Source organism: Ambystoma mexicanum, chromosome 3p (assembly GCF_040938575.1).
Source record: "Ambystoma mexicanum isolate Mex_15411 chromosome 3p, UKY_AmexF1_1, whole genome shotgun sequence".
Classification (NCBI taxonomy): domain Eukaryota; kingdom Metazoa; phylum Chordata; class Amphibia; order Caudata; family Ambystomatidae; genus Ambystoma; species Ambystoma mexicanum.
The window spans coordinates 373,826,101-373,840,384 of record NC_090925.1 but is presented as its reverse complement, the minus strand read 5'-3'; positions in this window follow the sequence as shown (position 1 = coordinate 373,840,384).

The window sequence follows — 14,284 nt, the reverse complement described above, 5'->3', positions numbered from 1 at the left end:
TCTCAATTGAGTCCTTGTGGCAACGATGTGTCTGTGTTAATAATAATTCAGACGCTTTGGAAATTGCATCATTTGTGAAGTTTTTAAATTTGGTTAAGATGTAGGTTGCAATGATATAATGTATACTCAAATCGCCCACACGGGTATGTTGAAGAGATCCAAATAAAGAAAGAGAGGAGAGATGAGAAGTCTGATAAGGGAAATCAAAAACTCCAAGTTTGAAGAACTAACTAAAAACGTGGAGATAAAAAAAAGACATTTAAAAATTGGCTCAAAAATTGGCTCAAAACTAATAAGTGCCTCCTATTACATAGAGACACTGAAGTAATGCTTAAAGCATTACTGACTAAAAATACTTAAAACTTCTGGACTCTCATAAATCAAAAGAATGCGAACCACGACCAAGCAATGCATAACCCAATCCCAGGAGAAAGCTGGGTGAGACACTTTTCCAAGTTGTTCAGTGTAATCCCTTTAAAACATAAAGAACAACGAAATACAGAATAGGACCTAAACGTCTCAGTAGAGACCTTAGAAAATATTATAAAAGCTGGGCCCAACTCCCATGCCCCTGATCCAAACAGCCTATGTAACATAATTTTAAAACTAGAATCGACAGCATGGTCAAAAGTACTTCATAGTCTATTCTGTAATATCCTTCAAAGAAAACCATTCCCATTGCTTGGTCCCTGTCAATAATAGTCCCGATATACAAACAAGGAAATTGAAACGATCTGATAAACTACCGACCAATAGCGCTGATTTTGAGAGTAAGATCTTCTCTAGATGTCTCTTTGAAGAAATAGAAGAGTGGGCTAGAGACAAAGGAAGTCTATCAAAATTTCAGACGGGCTTTAGGCATGGTACAGGGATAAATGACAGTGGTCTACTTATTCAATGTCTAATTAATCAGGCATGTAAGGCTGGGGGGGACCAGTTGCATATACCCAGCATAGACCTTAGCTTGACCTTTGACTCTATCAATAAAACAATGTTGTGGAGAAAGCTTGCAGGTTGGGGCATTGCAAGGCCTATTCTGGATATGCTCACTTACTTACACAAAGATACAGTGATCAAAGTAAGACTGAACCATCATGGTGATGTGACAGCTACAATAAATACATACTGCGGACTAAGACAAGGATGTGTGCTGGCGGCCTGTCTTTTCAATTTGTATCTGGCCAACTTCTTGGGAGGAGTCACGTTTATCTCACCGAAATGAAGAGATGAGAAATGCTTCTGTGTCCCCTATGCTGATGATGTGCTATTTTTAGATAGAACCCAGGTGGGGCTACAGAGACTGTTAGTGATATTCAAAGAATATGCTAAACAAAACAAACTAACAATCAACCCAAAGAAGTCCTGCATCTTGAGCTTCAAAGGAGATGGATACAAATAGAATACATTTAAATGGGTAATGAATGACTAACAAATTGCAGCTGTGAGAAACACCAAATTTCTAGGCTTTCTATTGTTGAGACCAATGGAAATCAAGCTATAGAGACACTCTATGGTCAAAAGGCAGGCAAATTATCGGCACAAATGTCACATATTGCTAAAAAAATATTGCTGCTTCTCAATTAGGTCACTAGTGCATTCTATTGTTCTAAAGTTATCCCTGTCCTGATGTATGGCCTAGATAACTATTCCAGGATGGAGGATCTTGAACTTGGAAAACTTGAAGGCATGATATGGAGAAAAGCACTAAGATTGCCCAACTCTGTTCCCATTACATTAATTTGTTTTGAATTGGGGTTGAACTCCTTCTTGTCTATTGCTCAGTTGAGGCTTATTTTGCAAGATACTAGTGACCAGAGACAATTCGATTTATAAGGCACTATTGAGTGAAATGGAATGTCAAAGTAAGAGAGGCGCAATTGTAGAATGTAAGCAACACTGTGAAGGTATATTGGAGCAGTATGAGGTGCCCTCAGATTTACTGTGAGAAAATCCAGGTCGGGCCAAAAAGAAAATGCTGGAAAAAGATTGTATAGTGACATGAGAAAAAAGGGCTCAATATAGCCTTAGTAGAGAAACAAACTGAATGTAAAAAGAAAGCCACAATACAGAAATATCTAACACAGTCTCTGGTTAGTCGGTACAGGGACATTTTCCTAAGGTTTCGACTTAACATCCTCCTAACCATAGAGATTAAATTAATTTGAGAAATCCAGGAAACTGCTCACTGTCGACAATCTGGAACAGCGGTAGAAACCCTCCGGGATTTAATGATCGATTGTGGGGCCCTCCAAATGTTAAGAGAAGAGCTCTTCTCCCAATTTGTCTAGTCCATCTATTCACTGAATTCAGTAAAATTCTGGAGATACATTCTGCAAGGTTCTACGTCCTGCTTGGTAGACTAGTCAACTTCTTGAAATTGAGTAACATTGTTGACTGAAATGATGAATGGTAGACTTGACAAGTGACGAACGCAGGAATCTAGACTGTCAGAGGAATTTTAGCAGGATTTTAATGAAATTGTACATTTATGAATTGATGAACACATTTTATGAATGTATCATTCTTAATGATTTTAAGTGTTATGACTGTATGAATTCTTTTTCGGTGAAATGTATAAGGTTTGTAATAAACCATTTAGTACAATAAAAAAATTATAATAATGTATTATGGCTTTTGGGAATGTTTTATATATTATGAATGAATTTATTTTCTGAGATGTATTTAACAAATTACGTTTTTAGTTTTATGATGTGCTTTTGATGGTTATCATCTTTTTCTTTTGTGAATTGAATGTTAAGGTTTGAATAAACCAAACATTAAAAAAATAGTCTTCTATCTCCTGGGAGAATGATCTCTTCCCTACTACTACATAGATCAAACACAATAGAGCCCTTAGTTGCAATTGAAGGGTCTGATGCCCTGGGACTTAGCTTTTCGAATTTGTGGGACCCCTAACTTGTATCGGTTGAGCCGCATCCCAAATCCTGACACCATTTGTAAAGGCATCATGAAGCAAGACACAGACAACAGATTCAAATTTATACTCAAAGTTGTATTTAACTTAGGAGTTGCGATGGTGTAAGGCCTAACTTGCCCGATGCTAAAATAGGATTCCCCTACCTAAAAAAAAACTAAGTATAGTCTGTGTTAGGATGTCCAACTAAAGTCTCTGTCTGTGTCCAACACCTATACTTGCCCTCACAACTAACTGCATACAATGTGTAGGGATGTTGGTCTGAAAAAGAATAGTGATCGAAAGAAAGTTCAGAGTTTCTTGCAGCTATTGGCTTAAGATCAGCTTCCCCTTTCCCAAGTTAAAAAGAGTTCTCAAAATATGGGAATTCTCTTCCCGAAGAGTACAAACCTTCTTGCTTCCAAAATAACACAGTTCCTTGAGACACCTCCCAAGTCAGTGTTCCCTTCTCCCCAAGAGTTCAAACTTCCAGCTTTCAAAACCAACACAGTCCTGTTTCTTAATTTCAATCTTTCAGACAAAGATGTAGCAAGACATACACTTGACCTCACATCTGCTTTTGTTGACTTTTCCAAATAGGGCACTCGGTCTAGCATAGTTGTCGGACCACGCGGACTACCCATTACAGGTCACGCAACCAATGCCCTTCCTGACTACTTGTATGAACCCTTAGCCACTAGTTCCATCTGACAATGATGCTTAGTTGATTCATCAGTGTCACATTCTCCAGACTCTTTCCCGCGGCTGCATTATCAAGCATGCCCTTTATTATTCTTGTTTGTATTAAGTCTCTCTCAATTTACCATGCCTGGGCCCCTCTGGACTTTGGGCCACTCTTTAGTTTTCCATCTTTGTACCTCCTCAGTACTCTCTTGACTTTGCCTTTTCTTGTTTCACAATGTACTCCTTGACTCTTGTTTCATGCCCCACTTTGGTCTGCTCCCTTTATGAGTATTCAACTGCCTTTGGTTGGCATTCCCAAGTGCTTTCAATACTTCTTACTCAGTGCAGTATTTTCAATTGCTTTCAATCCCTTTTTACTCTGTACAGGATTCCCAAGTGCCTTCAATTGTTTATAATTAATTCAGTCTCTTCATAATACTTGTTCCGGCATTCAACAATACTTTCAATCTATTTGCCTTTCATTCGGCAGCTGCAAAGGACTTTGCTAAACGTTACCGGAGCGTCCCAGTTAGAGTGTATATTGGCTTTACACTCACCGAATTGCATACAGCAGCGTTCTTCCTCCTTGCAACCTTTGCAACAGGGTTCTCCAGCTTCTGCTGCTCCCGGCTTCTCCCGACTCTGACTTCCTCTCATGGTCAGCACCGCATGTACCACCTGTTCTCATGGCTTCCTTTGGTGGTGGCTGCAGTCACGGGGAGCTCCATTGCTTCTCCCTACCAGAGCTGCTAGCCTGCCTAAATTGCTCCAATTTTGCATATCTGTTTAAAAATGGAACCTGGTTGTGATAGATCTCTGCCAGCCTGCCTAAATTACTACAATTTAGCATATCTATTTAAAAATCGATCTGGCTGTGACAGATCTCTGCTAGCTGGCCTAAATTTCAAAGATTTTGCATATTCGTTTAAAAATAGAACCTCGCTGTGAAAGATCTCTTCGAGCATGCTGAAATTGCTACAATTTTGCACATCTGTTTACAAATCAAATCTGGCTGTGATAGATCTCTGCTAGCCTGCCTAATTGCTACAATGTTGCATATCTGTTTAGAAATCAAAGTTGGCTGTGTTAGATCTTTGCTAGCCTGCCTAAATTGCTACAATGTTGCATATCTGTTTAAAAATCGAACCTGGCTGTCATAGATCTCTGCTAGCCTGCCTAAATTGTTACAATTTTGCATATCAGCTTAAAAAAATGAATTTGGCTGTGATTGATCTCAGCTAGTCTGCTAAATTTCATCATTTTGCTTATTTGTTGTAATTCAGCTCATCTGACCCCCCTCCTTTCTCACTAATGTTGAGTTGCTGCTACTTTCCAGTGTGTTGACTGTTCTGCTTCATTTTATTGCTTTGTTGGAATAGTTGAACGTAGATGTGCCTTAAACCTGGGTAATGAATGTTTTCAGCTGCATTTTCGTACCGGTGCATATTTTATCCAAAGTACCTCCTTTCTTCTGTGTATTGACTGCTAGGCCCCTATGTGAGTTTAGCCATGCCCTGTGCTGCCCAGCCCATCCTTCTCTCCCTCCCACCACTCAGCTGGCACTCTCTATCTCCCCTATCTACTCTAACTGCTACTGTTACCTATCCTATCTCCGTCTCGAAGTCTGGAAGAAAAAAACTCTCCTTCTTGAAGACCTTGACCTCAAGATCCTCACCCTTACCGAGACGTGGTTCAATGCCAGCTCTGTCACTGCTCTTGACACTCTTCTTACTGAGAGCTACAAACTCCTCTCCAAACCCAGGCCCAACCGGTGGTTCCATGTCTTAAAATGGCGGCAAAAATGGCAGTGGATAGAAAATATCGCAGCAAAAATACTGTGGTTATGCCACCACAATCATGTAAAGGATGCAGGGGACACCCCCGCAACCCCTCGACCGATTATGTCATTTTAGGGGATCTCGGGACACCCCTGCTCCCCTTAAATGGTAGAATGGGGTACACCGCCGCGATTTCTTTTTCAGGCGATATTTTTGCCGCAATTTTATTACCTGATACCCAACCGGCCCAGAGGTGGAGTCGCCCGATTTTCCATTAGTGGGTCCCTGCTTCTATCATACCCACTCGACCCTACTCCTCTTTTGAATGCCTCGTCTGCGGTCTCAAATTCTCTCCTATTCTCTCTCACCCTTGCTGCCATCTACAGGCCCCCTGGTCCTATCATTCTATTCCTCTCTGAATGGGCCAACCTCACCTCCTCCCTCTAGACCTCTACTTCCAAACACCTCTTCCTCAGTGACTTAAACATTCACCTTGACTCTCCTGAATCAGCCACTTTACAATTCTGTGACCTCTGTGACTCCTTCTCTCTTACTATTCTTGCTTCCGGTCCGACCCACTCTGCCAGACACACATTGGATGCCTTCATCCCAGGGAACATCCCTATCTCTAACCCGGTCACCACCCTCTTCTCCTGGTCTCACCACACCCTCCTCTCCTCTCGTTCTGGGCCCCTCAGCCCTCTGTCCGAGCTGCCTCCGGCACTGCCAGCCTCCTTCGGCGTCATTCGACCGATGAAGTGAGTCAGTCGCTGCTTTTGCCTCCACTTTCATACCCCCGCCACCTCTGACTCCTCTTGTGACTCTATCCTTGCTAACCTTCACCTCTCCATCTCTAACACCTTTGACATCCTTCCCCATCATGAGGATCCACCTGAAGCCTGCCTTCAAGTGCAATGGTGGTATGATTATGTTCTAGCTTCTATGAAATGCAAGTGCAGAGTTGCTGAACGGAAGTGGCAGACCTTGGGTTGATTCTCTGATAAACTGGCCTGTCGCCTGCTCCAAAGGCAACATCGCCTCTTTATCCGCTCCAAGAAGAGGGCCCACATCCAGCCTGCATCTCTGGATCCACTAACAACATGGCAGAACTTTTTAAAATCTGCAAGGAACTCTCCATTCCAACCGCAGTCTGTGCCTCTCTCCTTCCTTCCCAGGCTCTTTACACCACCTTGGCCTCCCATTTCACCTCTAAAACTCACTGTGGACATCATGTCGTCACTCTCCTCCTCCCCCATCTCCTTTCGCACCTCTGCTCTCCTGCCTTCTTTGGCCCCCACACTCCACCCCCACACTGTCCTCCCTCCTGACCATTGTACCTGATGAGGTCTCTAAAGTTGTCCGCTCTATGAAGGTCTCATCCAAACAGGTGCTTCCCTGCTCTTCCAGTACCATTAAGGACAACATCTCCTCTCTCGCCCCGGCTGTTGCTGGATTCTGCAACCACTCCTTCGCCACCGGGTCTTTCCCTCTGTCCCTCAAGCACTCTCTTCTGCACCCTCTCCTAAAAAAGCCATCTGCTGACCCTTCCTGCCCAGCTAATTATTGCCCTATCTCTACCACCCCCTTCCTGGGTAAACTCCTGGAGAGGTTGTCCTCCCCCAACGGACCCTTCATACTGAAATTGTTGGTTGCCTCTAGGATCATCAATCTGGATTCCGGGCATCCAGAGACAGAGTGTTACTCACCGGTGAGGAGAGTGCGTGAAACCGGAGAATAGAACTGTAAAGCCGGGAAGTTGCTTGAAGAGCTTTGGGTGGAGCCTCCACCCAAGCCTCCTCTTTGTGAGGGAATAAGACCTTCTAAATGATATGACCTCTTGCTGTCTAATAACCAGACAAGTGGACCGATGACCCAAAAGAGCAGGGCGAACGCACCGCCACGTACCAGGCTGCAAAGGAAAGAACAACAAGTAAGTGTTTCGAAGGTAGCACTTATCCCCTGAAAGTCTTACTAACCAATGGAATACCTGAGCTTTTCCCCCCGTTGTATGGAAAGTATGGCACAACACAGGAAATCACCTAGGAAAATAACAAGACTTCGAATCTAACTGGATTAAGCTATGACATAAATCAGGAGGTGGACAGGATCTTACCAGTGGAGAAGGACTGAAGGATTGGAGGAAATCACAACACAACGGCAGGGATAAAATAAGAAAAAGGGGAATGTTAGTAGAATGCTAATACCCGAGCGGCACGAGGGTCGCACTGGTTTCGGGATGGTGCACAGCTGCAGAGCGTCCTTAAGTGCACAAGCAAAACAAAGTTCAATCCAATGTTACGTTCACAAAAGCAGAATAGTCTTACCACTGGTGACTGTAGAATGAAGGCAACAACCAGATGGAATGGTAGTTCAGGGAGGAAAGGTAGTTCGAAAGCCGGCAAGGTCTGGCACACTAGCGGGCAGCAACCATGGCAAAAACGTCTAGAAAAGCAGTCCGGGAGCAAACAGGGGTCTGATACACATGCAGGCAAAGACAAAGACAGAACCTTATTCTTACGGAGTCCGTGGAAGCAAGCAGGGGTTCGGTACACGTACTTACAGGAACAATGGCAAAACGTTAGTGCGGGTTCCAGGAAGATAAGCAAAGGTCCGGCACACAGGTAGACAGGTATAAGCCAGGGAAATCCAATAACGAAGTCCAGTAAACAAATCTGGGTCGATACCGTAAAGGATTAAAGGGCTGGCACTTGAAGGAGGAACTTCTAGTAGCCGGGAGTAGCTTTAAACAGAAGCAGCGTCCTAGCTGCAACCGCGGAATACATCAGTAAAGGAGGCAGGGCAAGCCAATGCGAGGCTCCACAGCCAAACTACAGCACTGAACTAGGTTTTCTGGGAAGTGTAGTTTCGTGTTGCTAACTTCCACGGTAGCTGCCACTGTGTATAGAATGGAGCAGCATTATGCCGTATCCCTTTGGGGAGCGCTACAACCCTTCTGACCTTCCTGGTAGCCATACTTGGGAAACCGACTGCACTAGGGGGCCGAGCTGCTAAGGATGCAGGTGGCAGGGGCTTCCGCACAGGACGAGGTGAACGCCGGCCTGTAACAGCATCCACCCCCAAAGGTGGAGACAACCCCCTGCGGGTGTGGAAGCGGCGCAGGAGTACTGGTGAGTGAATATTGCTCAAGGGTTCCCAAGACCTGTCCTCGGGACCATACCCCTTCCAGTCGACCAGATAGAATGGACGACCCCTGCGGAGTTGAAAGTCCAAGATATCAGCAACCTCATATTCGTCCTCGCCATCCACACGAACAGGGCGAGGCCGTGCAGGCAGAAGCGTAGAGGGAAGGCAAGGGTTGAGGAGACAGACATGGAACACCGGATGTAGTCTCCATGAAGCATGCAAAGAAAGATGCACTGCCACAGGATTCAAAACGTCCGTAATGGGAAAAGGACCCACAAACTTTGGCAGCAGCAGACGTTTGCCAGGAATGCGCAGATTACGCGTAGACAGCCAAACTCTCATGCCCACCCTGTACTCCGGGGCTGCAATCCTATGTCGGTCAGCGTACGTCTTGGCCCTCTCCTGGGCATGCAGAAGATGGGATCGAACTGCCATACGGACCGACTTCAATTCTCTAACACAAGCCTGAGTGGCCGGGTTGTCGATGGGGAGCGCCGGATCCAAAGGCAAAGACCGTGGATGAAACCCATATAAGGGAAAAACAGGGACACACCTGACGCGGAGTGTACCGAATTATTGTAGGCAAATTCAGCAGGGGCGAGCATCTCCAACCAGGTAGACTGAAAGTGGAGACAAAGGCATCGGAGGAATTGCTCAAGAGTGGCATTAGCCCTTTCAGTTTGTCCATCTGTCTGTGGATGATACGCAGAGCTGAAACAATCGTCAATGTGAAGTGAAGAAGTCAGAGCCCTCCAGAAGCGAGACGTAAACTGAGGGCCGCGGTCTGAAATAATGATAGAAGGTAGCCCAAAGAAACGAAAGATGTGCTTGAGGAACAAAGAAGCCAGGACGGGGGCCGAAGGCAAACCCGAGCAGGGAACAAACAGAGCCATTTTAGAGAAGTAGTCGATGACTACCCAGACAGTATAATAACCGTTCAGAGGAGGCAGGCCTACAATGAAGTCCATGGAGACCATATACCATGATTTGTGTGGCACCGGAAGGGGATGCAAAAGGACGATAAGCTTTGATCTAGAGACTTTGCATTGAGCACACACCGAGGAAGAGGCCACATAATCGATAACATCCCTGGACATTGATGACCACCAATCCCAGCGGCGCAATGCCTCCAGCGTCTTTTGTTGCCCTGGATGGGCCGCCATCAGGGAATCGTGTGACGAGGCTAGCGCCCGAAGACGTGCTTCCCCAGGAGGTATAAAGAGACGACCTTGGATATAAGGTAAGCCCTGCACAATGTCGAGGTTGAGTGAGTCGCATTCCTTCATGTTTGAGGTCACCCAGGACAAGATAAGGGCACGGAGTGAAGGCACAAACTACCCTCTTAGGTAATAACAGGGGACGATCGGCCTTAGAAATACAAGTACCGTGAGATAACCTTGAAAGAGCGTCAGCACAGGCATTGAGACGAGCTGGTCGGTATGTGATGACAAAATTAAATTGGGAAAAAAAGAGATGCCAACGAGCTTGTCGGGCCGTAAGGCATTTCATTGATTTAAATGCAAGGAGGCTGCGATGGTCCGAATAAACAGTGACTTGATGACGGGCACCCAACAGATGGGGACGCCATTCTGCAAAGGCGTCTCTGATGGCTAGTAATTCACGCTCTGTGATAGGATAATTGCGTTCGTATAGGGTCAATTTCCTGGAGAAATATGCAACTGGATGGATTTCCCCCGAATCAGGACATTCCTGTGACAACACCGCCCCAATAGCTGAGTCGGAGGCATCCGCCTCCACTTGGAAAGGGAGGAGAGGGTCCGGGTGTTGTAAGACCGGTGCCGTCGAGAAGGCGGCCTTCAGAGTCTCAAAGGCCCGCTGTGCATCCGGATTCCACGCATACGGTTTCTTGGAGCTGGTCAGTGCAGTCAAAGGAGCAGAGATTGACGAAAATGAATGAATAAAACGCCGATAAAAGTTGGAGAACCCCAAGAAGGACTGCAACGCCTTGACAGAGGTAGGGATAGGCCATTCCAAAATTGCTCTAACCTTGGAGCGACTCATTCGAATGCCGTGGCTGGTCAGGTCATAACCAAGGAATTCCACCTTGGTGGAATTAAAAACACACTTCTCTGCCTTGACGTATAGGTGGTTCTCCCTTAATCTTTGCAACATAATACATATATGTTTGTTGTGTTCCTTCATAGAGGATGAATAGATAAGGATATCATCCAGATAAACCACAACAAATTGGTCAAGACAGTCATGGAAGATGTCGTTCATGAATGCCTGGAAGATGGCCGGGGCATTACAGAGACCGAACGGCATCACAAGGTATTCAAATAACCCATATTGTGTTTTGAAGGCAGTTTTCCACTCGTCACCTGCTCTAATCCGGACGAGATTATAGGCACCCCTAAGGTCAAGTTTAGTGAACACCACTGAAGAACCAAGTTGATCCACAAGCACTGATATCAACGGAAGGGTGTATTGATTTTTTACAGCAATTGCATTCAATGCCCTGTAATCTATACAAGGACGCAGGTCCCCCTCCTTCTTAGGGACGAAAAAAAGTGGAGATGCCGCAGGGGACTTTGGAGGCCTTATAAAGCCTGTGGCCAGGGCTTTATCTATGTATTCCTTCAAAATCTTGTCCTCTGGTAAGGTAAGTGAATAGACTCTGCCGGCTGGTATCTTGGCCCCTGGTAACAGGTCTATAGGACAATCCTAGGGTCTATGAGGAGGTAATTGATCTGCCCTACCTTTGTCGAACACATCCCAAAAGGATTCATATTCAGGAGGAATGTCTGTACTGGTGACATGAGTGATGGCGCCTATAATAGACAAGGGCCCTCATTACGACCCTGGCGGAAAGTGACTGACCGGACCGCCACAGCGTAAATAGCGTTTCCGCCATTGCACGAAGGAGCAAAGTGCGGCCAATTCCGACCCATCGGGCACGAGCACCACGGCATGGCGGAAGTGCAAAGTCCGCGATGGCGGAAATGACCCCAAAACGGCCCACACCGCCGCCGTACGGCACCCTAGGTGCAATACCGCCACCCATCACAGCGGACACCGCAGTGTGCGCCTACCGGAAAGTACGGTGACCGGAAATATACGGAAACGGAAGTTAAAACATGGGCCCGGAACGGGAAACATCCCGCCGTACACCTATAAAACCACTAAAACCACACAACCACTAAAAACACTACCCTGAGACACACCCCAACCCGACATCCACCCTAGCGAAACCAAGAAAAATGGGAAAAGTAGCGAAGAAAGCGTGCGACCGCAAGCGGCAGGTCCACTTCTCCCGTGAGGAACTCACCGTGCTAACACAGACCCTCCAGGAGAATGCTGCCGTCGTCTTCTCCACGCAAATGACCAGGACGGCACTTGCAAACAAGAAGGCCATATGGGCTCTGGTGGCACAGCGGGTAAGTGCGGTGGGGACCGCACCCCGCAACCCACAGCAATGCCGAAAGCGATGGGACGACCTGCGGATACGCGTCCGCAGCATACTCTCTGCCAACCGCAACATTGCCACAGCCACCGGGGGAGGTCCTGAATCACCCATCAAGTTGACCCCCTGGGAAGAAATCTGTGCCTCCACCATCGGAATGGAGAGCATAGAGGGAGTCGGAGGGATGGAGAAAGGAGTGCAGACATCCGAAGATTCAGGTAGGTGGGCCAAATAAAACAATGCCAAACCCACAAAGTCCATCCATGTGAAGTACCATGTGTCCACATAGTGCAACAGAAACACATGTCCAGGAGAACGTCCACACACATCGGCCTGATAGCGCACGTTAAAACCCACAATAAATACATAAATAATTAAGAACCCCTAAAACACGCACTACACGTGCAGCAGGCACACCCTAACTGCAGGCTGCCAAACAACTGCACCCTCACCCCACACACAAATGAAAGCACCTCCAAGGCCCCGACCCAAATCACCCTCAGGTACCACCCCAATGCATGTGATACAATGCCATTCCAATACCCACAGACCCATTAATAACCCTCGTCCTCCTTTACTCCACCACAGGGTCCGATCCAAACGACGAGCATCAGGACACCCCTACCAGCACACCTGCAAAGAGGGCCAAGACCAACGGCCAAAGACGCTCCACCTCAGCTGCACGCATCAAGACACGGCAGCAGCACAAATCAGGTGGCAGCACAGAGGAGGGAACATCAACAGGCACCCCAGCAGCCAGCATGCCCACAACACCACCACCACAGGTCCCCCCAACGGATGCCACAGAAGGCACTGCCTCTGGTGGCAGCAGCACCATAGGTGACACCCCATTGATGGCAGCATGCTCCGACACAGAAGACGGGGATGTCCATGACCTGTCCCAATCCCCCTGTCTGTCCCATCCCGTACAACATGAGGATACCACGCAGGGGCACCCACAAGACGACGACTGGCCATCCCCCACAAGCCCTGTGGCAAGGCAACATGAGGACAACAGCCCCTCTGTGACACCCCCGCAAATGGCCATGGCCCAGCAGAGGCAACAGTCCCTCGACCAGTTAATCGTGCAACAGCAGCAACTGGCCACACTCCTCAAGGACCATGCCGATGAATGTGGGGGCACTAAGGCAGACATAGAAACATCAACTGAGACACTTAGGGCAGAAATGGAGAGAGGTACAGAGACACTAAGGGCACAAATGGAGAGTAGCACCGAGAGCCTGAGAGTCCAAATGGAGAGAAGCACCGAGAGCCTGAGGGGGGAACTGCATGCGACGTCCAAAGACGTATGTGCCGAACTTGCCGCAGTGCGCCGTGTGCTCACTGAGCTCTCGCAAACCCTTAGGGACATGCATGGACGTGAGCAGGCAGAGACATCATCCGTTGCAAGTTCCGTCCAGGGCAGCCCCCAACGTAGATCTGGGAGGAACCTGCGCTCCACAGGCAGGGGTGCCCCTGATACCCGCAGAGGGGGCTTGCAATAGCGACAGCCCACTGACAATGAGCATCTTTGGACACTGGTGTTCGGGGGGGAGGTAGGAGGGTGGAGGGGGTGTGTTGGGCTCACTTGGGTGGCGGGTCGATAGGGTGTACTACATGATATCACATATGCCATAAACAGTGCACGATCAACCAATGAGATGTGTGGACATTGATCTTTGTGTACTAGGCCATCATAGGCGTACAGTCCATATTGTGCATGTCCCAGACACACACAGTGCCACGAGTCCCGTGTCCATGTATCAGCCACCAGGCGTGAGTGCTAGAAGCATACATCAATGATATGCTGACGAATGTCACGGCCCTCCGGTGCCTCGCAGACTCCTTGAGGTGCTGCCACATCCCCACCCTCATCATGACCATCATCAGGTGCTTGCAGTTCTGCGTCAGGGGGCATGGGCACATTTCTACGTACGCACATGTTGTGGAGCATGACACATGCCATCACCATCTTTGCAACCTTCTCATGGCGGTACAGGAGTGCCCCGCCAGACCTGCTGAGGCAGCGGAAACGACCCTTTAGTAGGCCGAATGCCTGTTCAATGACTACACGGGTACGTGAGTGGGCATGGTTGTAGTCCTCCTCATGCTGGTCCCGTGGGTTCCGGACTGGTGTGAGGAGCCATCTCTTCAGTGGATATCCAGCATCACCTGTATGTGGACGATAAACGTATGATGTGGAATGCCATTGCTACGTACGCACACCCCCCCCCTTCCTGCCAGGTCATTGCCGAATCACATACCCCACATTATCATGCATGTAATGAGACTCACCGAGTAGCCAGGATCTGTTCCCTGCGTGTCGCTCCATGTAGCGTG